General features: G+C 39.7%; 1 pseudogene; it reads left to right on the forward strand.

The window, feature by feature from the left end:
- The first annotated feature begins 3,835 nt into the window (after positions 1 to 3,835).
- On the forward strand, positions 3,836 to 5,440 carry LOC137217153 (ubiquitin carboxyl-terminal hydrolase 44-like; annotated as a pseudogene).
- Positions 5,441 to 6,412: the final 972 nt, after the last annotated feature.

The following is a 6,412-nucleotide window of genomic DNA, read 5'->3' on the forward strand; positions in this document are numbered from 1 at the left end:
TGGAGGGAAGTGTGGGTATAGCACTTGGTGTATTTGGTGCACCCATCGACGTGACATGGAAATCCTATGCCTGTGGGAGTGTGGGTGAACTTTCTGTAGAGTTCAACCATTTCAAGGCCATTTGAATTTTTAAGCTTCTCTCTTTATCACTTATCTCCTCCCCCAAGTGGCAGAGCTCTCACCTTAATACTCTCGGTGCTGGTGAAGAAAAATCAGTTTCTCTAACTGCCTTCTCCTTGATTAAGGTAGTCAGGCCCTCTCTCCCTGCCCTCCTTTCTCCCTGCGGAAGACTTGTCTCCTCCTGATAAATCAATGCTGATCAGTGCTTCTTGGAGGTGGGGCAGCACCTGGAATGTTTCTCTTATTACCTCTGCTGTGACCAAGCTCACCTCCTCTGTGACCAAACTTGTATCTTTCTTTTTAGTTGTTGTTGTTGTTTTCCTTCCCTTCAGAGGTATTGGACTTCTGCAAGTTCTGTCTCATGGGTGAGTACCTGTCTGATTCAGCACTCACCCAGTTCTTACCTAACAGGGGCAAGAGTGGTCAGGCAGCCTCATTGGTTCCTCTGGTTCCATAGTCCATATGGGGGTTTATGTATCTCGTACTGGCACACTTGTGAGAAAGATTATTCTTGAGTCCCTTAGGGAAAGACGTGATGTCTGGAAACCCCCACAAAATTGCTCTTGTTCATGTCTGGATGTTAAATTAATTGATTAAAAAGGGAGATAAAATGGAGGAATGTCTTATGCCACCGTGTTGCTGATGTCACTCCCCAGTCTCACTACTTTGATGTTTGTTTGTTCTTGCCTATTGTAATTGTTTTCTACATGACACTCTGTCTTCTACTAGTTCTTTCCTCCAGTCCACCCTATATATCAGGTTAATCTTTCTAAAGAACAGCTCTGGTTATTTCTTCACTTACCCAAAGCATTCAAATGTTCATAGTACAGTTTAACACTTCTCAGCCTGGTGCTTGATAATTCCCCTAGTAATTACCCATTCTACCTTTCCTTCTTCTCTCACTCTTCTCTTTGCAATATATGTCATATTCCCAAGCAAACTAGATGATTATCTGTTTCTCAATCATGCAGTTTCTCATTACTGTGATTTGCTGATGATCCTTCTTTCTAATTAAGTTGTCTTTTCCCTATATTTATTGTCATCAAGCTTCCCTGTCCTTCAGTATTTAACTCGAATGTCACCCACTAGATACAAAATTCTCTTTAATCTGCTGCCAGAGTTAATCACTTCTATGAATTTCTAATTCATTTTGTTTATACCTCTCACCATTTTCACATTTATTATATCTTTAGTGTAAGTCTTAAAATTCCTATGATACTGAAAATTCTTTAAGAATGGGAATTATGAAGTTTATATATATCTGTATTCCTCAGTTTCCTGTGTATTAGAAAATCATTACTTTTGGTGCTTATTTAGTTGGTTGAATGAATGCAAGAAAGAAAATACATGCATCTTATTGAGGTGTCAGCCCTAAGCAGATTCACTACAGATGTTTCTGTGTTCATTCATTTGATAAATATTTATTACATACATACTATGTTCCAGACACTGTAATGTCCTATGGGAATTCGTCAATGAACCAGTCCAAAATCCATGTCATCATGGAAAGCAGTTACCATTTAACTTCCCAGGATATTTTACAGTGACTTGTTTGGAAGACAGGAGTTTTGTAGCACAGCCCCTCAAGCTTGTGAAAGCAACTGCAGTATTAAGCTCCTGTCCTGTGATTTGTCATGCCCAATTGCACATTCCCCTCATTCCTGCACTGCAAGTACCCTCCCTGTCTCTGATTCTTGTGTTTGTTTTTGCTCAGACTTAATCTCTCTGGCTGTGTTGACTCACTATTTGACTCTGACCTGCCTCTGAGTCCACTGACACTACTTTCCCCTCACAGACTAACTATTGGCATATTGCTCAAGCACTCCCAGGCATTCATGATCACCTTCACTTCTCCTGTCAGTGTACTAACGGCTTGCTGTAACCTTGTCCTGCTGCTTGGCTCCACATAGGATATATATTGTCTCACCGGTCATTCTGTGTATAAATGCAACAGTAATGCACTTTGTGCCAGTGGCAGACAGGCATAAACCAACCACTTCTTTACTGAGGACCCGGTGAGTGCCCAGCATGGTGCTAGGCAATGTGAGGAGAAACAAAGAAGTAACCATCTTCTTCCCCAACATGCACATTTATAAAAATGTATCCTCTAGTTGAGGTACTGGTAAATAATTCGTACAAAGGAAATTAGGGAATGCATTATGACCTCTTTCTCCACTCCTTTTCTGCCTCATTTACCTCTACAGTCTAAGACTAGATTTGTAGCTCTTGGTCTGTAGCTTGAATTAAAAAATAATGGTTGTTGGGCTTCCCTGGTGGCGCAGTGGTTGGGAGTCCACCTGCCGATGTGGGGGACGCGGGTTCGTGCTCCGGTCCGGGAAGATCCCACATGTCTCGGAGCGGCTGGGCCCGTAAGCCATGGCTGCTGGACCTGCACATCCAGAGCCTGTGCTCCGCAACGGGAGAGGCCACAGAAGTGAGAGGCCCACGTACCACAAAAAATAAAAATAAAGTTGTAGGAGAGTATATCTAGAATTCCATCATACTTATATTTAACTTCTATGAATTCAACTTTAAATGATCATTTAATTTAAATAAAATACTGTTAAATTATACACACATATGTATTTCCTCTTATGATGTACCATAATTGCTATCTAATACTTTATAAAGTATATGTAGTCACATATATGTTACTCTCCAGGATTGCATACCAAAATAATATTTGTCCCAGTGTTTCTATGGGCAATGTAAAAGAAGCATTAAAAAAAATCAAGAGTAATTTTGACCAAATGTTATTTTAAACATTTTTAATGGTTTTTTTGTGTGTGTGTGTTGGGGGGAGGTGAGAGGGAGGTCCAAGAGGGAGGAGATATATGTATACATTTAATGTTATCTTTAACTTAAGGAATGCGTTTGTAACATAACCCCATGTATAAAATGCTACTCTTGAGTAAGTAGAGCTAATAGAGATTAGAAAGGGGAGTAAGGCAAGTCACGTTGGAGTAACCAAAGTAAGGAGGGTACATATGCAGCCATTTTATTATTTTTTTCCAATTTTTATGAAAGCATTTCCTAAATCTAAAATGTCCAAATATTCATACAGGTTCCACGGGAAAAATGACTTCAGAAATGAGTTTCTAAAAATAAATCATTTGGTGTTTATAGCAAAGGTATTGAACTGCCACAGGTAAAGAATGAACTGCTTCCTCTTCAGCATATATATGAAAGCTTATAAATAGTTGATACGCCATTGGCTATCATGTAAAAGTGACAACATGTGCGTTTAGACTCATATAAAAGATAATGCTGCACCGACGCGGACTTGGGGCCCAGAAGTGGGTTCCCAGTCTCAGGTGGACAACCTATCCGTGCACAGTCACATAGCAGAGCAGCCTGCCCTCTCCTGGCACTCCAAAGTGGGGGGACGGGGGCAGAGTCGGCTACAGCTTCATGCTGAAGAGTGCTAAGATGGCCACTCTGGCTCGGGATCTTTCCAGATGCTTCAGGTGTTGTGAACAGAGATTTCTTTGGATTATGTGTTTCTCAGCTAGACTAAATGCTAACAACGGATAAGTCAAACACATTGGGCAGTTGAGACTTGTTCAAGGCCATTCCATCCTCAACCCTCAGAAATGGCATTGTGTGGACTGCAATACAACTGAGTTGATTTGTGCTTGCGTTATCTATTCTAATATGTATAGAATAGATAACTAACAAGAACCTGCTGAATAAAAAAATAAATAAATAAAATAAAATTTTTAAAAATGCCAGTGATTCCTCCATTAAATGAACACAATAATAACTCTTCGTGTAACAGGATTGAGAAATTTTGGAAATATTTGCTATATGAATTATGTTCTTCAAGTATTGAGTCATTTACTTATTTTTTGACAATATTTTTTCCAACTTGATCTGAACCGATGGCTGGCTGTGACAGCTAGTGATAAAACAAGATCATCTTGAAGGCATCCTCCAGTCACAGATACAGTATACCAAATGAATGAATGCCAAGAAAAAGAAACAGGCTTTGTTTGCTCCAGACATCCAAGTTTATCATCAGGACTAAGTGGTGGAGCATCAAAGAGTAGAAAGATAGAACTTATTCAGCCAAGGAAGCCAAGTTCATAATACACTTCTCTCTGTCATGAATTTCATATTTTGTTCCAAGTTATGTGGTCTGGAAAGTGGGCCTTGGTCACACCATTTGCTATGCTACACTTAATATGGAGATTAATACCTGATTTTCGTGGTTATGCCTAACAAGATGCTCGAGAATTAATTTGTGAGCTTTTGGATAAAATACAGCATGACCTAGAGACAACTGATACCAGGATACCATCTCATATCCCCACTTCTCAACGGAAACTTATCAAACAGTTTATGAATGTTGTGAATAACATTTTTCATAGATAACTTGTTACTCAGGTTACGTGTCTCACATGTGACAACAAATCAAATATCATAGCACTTTTCTGGAAATTGTCACTGGAATTTCCAGAAAGATACCAATGCAATGGAAAAGATACTACTTCTTAGCTGTGTCTGGTTACTAAAATGTTGACCAAATTCACAAAAACTGAAGCTTCAGAAGGAAAAATCTATATATGTGACCAGTGTAATTAAAAGCATAGAAGGTTTTCCTCAAACTAGTTATGCTCACAGAAGCCCCCAAACAGCTTATGATATTCCACCTACCTCAGTTTCTCATATTACATCTCAAAGGATTCAGGTGATCAGGACACAATAATTAAGAGAAGATTGGTGTTCATGTTGGCTTTGAAGAAATCTTAAACATGGAGCCATATTGCTGCAGGGAATCTCTGAAACCTCACAGACCAGAATGTTTTATTCATTACGTACCTGCTGTAGTAATGCACCACGGGAAAGAATTTGGCTCAGGATATTACACTGCCTAGTGTTATAATCCCGAAGGAGGGTTCTGAGTACACTGCAATGATTCCAAGCTAAACATGTGCACTATGGATGAAATATGCAAGGCCCAAGCTTATATATATATATATATATATATTTTTTTTTTTTTTTTTTTTTTTTTTTTTGCAGTACACGGGCCTCTCACTGTTGTGGCCTCTACCATTGCGGGGCACAGGCTCCGGACGCGCAGGCTCAGCGGCCATGGCTCACGGGCCAGCCGCTCCGCGGCATGTGGGATCTTCCCGGACCGGGACATGAACCCGTGTCCCCTGAATTGGAAAGCGGACTCTCAACCACTGCGCCACCAGGGAAGCCCTATATTTTGTTTTATACCCAGCGAGTTACTGAGAATGGACATTCTAAACACCTGTCTGGTAGCCAACATCCCAAAGAAATTGATACCTCTTCTAATGAAATCCTTAGCTGATCCAAAGACAATGGGTCTTTCTTCTTGCGATTTATATGTATGTATGTATATATATATGTGTGTGTGTGTGTGTGTGTGTGTGTGTGTGTGTGTTTTAAGAGGGTTGACTTAAAAACTTTGAGCTTCATTGTTTTTATTTTCTTACTAATCAGTGCACACTATGTTTACACATTTTGTATCTAACTACAATAAATCTCTTTTTTACAGAGACAGATTAGCATAATTATATGTATATCAATGGCAGTAGGTAACGAAATATTTTTCAAATACCTGGGAGTTTTTATTTATCTCTTTTTTAACATCTTTATTGGAGTATAATTGCTTTACAAAGGTGTGTTACTTTCTGCTTTATAATAAAGTGAATCAGTTATACATATACATAAGTTCTCATATCTCTTAACCTTTGCGCCTCCCTCCCTCTGAACCTCCCTATCCCACTACTCTAGGTGGTCACAAACCACCTAGCTGATCTCCGTGTGCCATGCGGCTACTTCCCACTAGTTATCCATCCTACGTTTGGTAGTGAAAATATGTCCATGCCACTCTCTCACTTTGTCACAGTTTACCCTTCCCCCTCCCCATATCCTCAAGTCCATTCTCTAGTAGGTCTGTGTCTTTATTCCTGTCCTAACCCTAGGCTCTTCATGACATTTTTTTTCTTAGATTCCATATATATGTGCTAGCAAATGGTATTTGTTATTCTCCTTCTGACTAACTTCACATTGCATGACAGACTCCAGGTCAATCCACCTCACTAAAAATAACTCAATTTCCTTTCTTTTTGGGCTGAGTAATATTCCATTGTATATATGTGCCACATCTTAGTTAACCTTTCATCTGTTGATGGACACTTAGGTGGCTTCCATGTCCTGGGCATTGTAAACAGAGCTGCAATGAACCTTTTGGTACATGACACTTTTTGAACTACGGTTTCCTCAGGGTATATGCTCAGTAGTGGGATTACTGGGTCGT

Source organism: Pseudorca crassidens, chromosome X (assembly GCF_039906515.1).
Source record: "Pseudorca crassidens isolate mPseCra1 chromosome X, mPseCra1.hap1, whole genome shotgun sequence".
In the NCBI taxonomy this organism is placed as follows: domain Eukaryota; kingdom Metazoa; phylum Chordata; class Mammalia; order Artiodactyla; family Delphinidae; genus Pseudorca; species Pseudorca crassidens.